This window comes from Podarcis vaucheri (genome assembly GCF_965113315.1).
Source record: "Podarcis vaucheri genome assembly, chromosome: 13".
Taxonomy (NCBI): domain Eukaryota; kingdom Metazoa; phylum Chordata; class Lepidosauria; order Squamata; family Lacertidae; genus Podarcis; species Podarcis vaucheri.
Window position 1 is genome coordinate 42,925,316 of NC_138751.1, and position 2,214 is coordinate 42,927,529.

Genomic DNA, 2,214 nt, shown 5'->3' on the forward strand with positions numbered 1-2,214 from the left:
CGCGTCTCAGCCAACCACCGCGCTGCATCGCGTTCCACGCTTCGCGCCTCGGCCAATAGGCAGCAGCCCAGCCACCCGACCCCCCCCCCCGGCCTGGCAGCTTGAGAAATACCGTGCTCGTGTTTTTGCTGTGATGTATAAAAGCCTCTCCTGTTTGTACGCCAGCGCCGCCCGCAGGAGAAGGAAACGGCCTTGGCTAGCAAATATTCATGGGATGCTATTCATTGTCTAATATCGCCATCGTCGGGTGGAAGCGAAGATAGCAAGCTGATTCCTTTATCGGTGCAGTTATTCATACTGTACGTATTTATTTGCTCCAGAGGTTAAATTCAGAGACCAGAGGGATTTAAATTATGCCAGGAAGATGCCTTCGGCTTCAGTCCAAATTCCAATTTACCACATTGCAGGGGTGCCGACTTGAATAAAATCTTCTTCTTTGGTGATCACTCAAGCCGAGTAAGATTATTCTTTTTTATATATATACATTTTTATTAAAGTTTCACAAATTTTTAAACAAACACAAAAACACAAACAAACACAACACAAATAACAAGTATAGTTTCGGATCCTTATTTTCTTGACATCTTTCCCTGACTTCCCCACACCTCCCCTTCTTGTATTCCAATTCCAATGGTTAGCTCAGCAAGTTCTTGTCCCCAACTTTACCTTATTATTATTATACTTAATTCATCTTAATTAACCAATTTTAACTTATAGACCTCAATTTAAACAACCATACTCATTCTTTACACCCTTTTCTAAGGTCGACCCAAATTCCCTTCCACAAATTTCCCAATTTTTATATTAATTACAAAACAAAATAACAGAGAGACAACATATAATTATACACCCTTTGGATTCCAAAAACTCTCACCCCCCCTTTCCCGGTTTCGATCCCCCAAAAATGTCCATCAGTCTATCAACTATCAGCCTGGAGATCTCACGTCCGAGGCCCTCAAATCTCTCTCAGTCCCTCTCTGCCAGTTTTTTTTTTTTTTTTTTTTGGGGTAGTCCTTTATATTAGACATCAAGTCTCAGAGAAGCTCTGTCCCAATAGGGTCTATGTTTCTTCCAACCAGACCTCCGAGTAAGATTATTCTTCCATAAACACAGGTCCTTCCACAGTGGGGACATTTCTGCAATGCAGGAATCTCAGCTAAAGCATCCATGGCAGATGGCCATCCAACCTCTGCTCAAAAACCTCACAGAAACGAGAATCTACCGCCTTCTGAGGGATTCCTTCCCATTCTCAAGCAGTCCTTCCTGTCAGAAAGTTCTTCCTGAAGTTGAGTCGGAGTCTCCTTTCCTGTAACTTGAAGCCACGGCTTCAGGTCCTGAGGGCCTCTGGAGCAGGAGAAAACAAGTTTCTTCCCTCCTCCTGGTGACGGCCCTTGAGATATTGACAGGGCTGCATGGTGTGGCTCTCATATCCATGTCCTGAGAGAGAGAGAGAGCAAAACCTTTCTCTCTCCCCTTTCTCCACCCCATGCAGAATTGCAATCCCAACTTTAATGGAGTGGCAGACAAAAATGTTTGAATACAGTGGTACCTCGCAAGACGAATGCCTCGCAAGACGAAAGAGTTTTCCGTTTTTTGAGTCATTCCGCAAGACGAATTTCGCTATGGGCTTGCTTCGCAAGACAAAACGTCTTGCGAGTTCTTGCGAGTTTGTTTCCTTTTTCTTAAAGCCGCTAAGCCGTTAATAGCCGCTAAGCCGCTAATAGCCGTGCTTCGCAAGACGGAAAAACCGCAAGACGAAGAGACTCGCGGAATGGATTAATTTCGTCTTGCAAGGCACCACTGTACATAGAATTGGCGAAATTGACTTATAAGATTCGAAATCAAAAAGATGCAAAGTTCGAAAAGGATTGGAGTAAATTTGCTGAATATATACGGAGTAATTGTAAGAATTTAAAAACTGTAGCAGGATTAATGTAAATCTGTGATGTGGGTGGAGTGTACGGTAAATAAGAAACTGCAAGAAAAGACTTGAGACATGAAAACCGTTGAAGGGATGGAAGGAAGTCTGGGTGCAATAAGGCGCAGGGTAAATAAGAAGACATACAAATTTTTGAATGTATTTGTTATATTTGTTGTTGTTACAAAAAAGCAATAAAAAGTATTGGCAGAATTGCAAGGGGTCAGTGCATCTGGCTGGTAAGAAGAAGGTCGGAGTTTGGAGCCCAGTCAGGACTGGCTGTGGGTACGATCCTG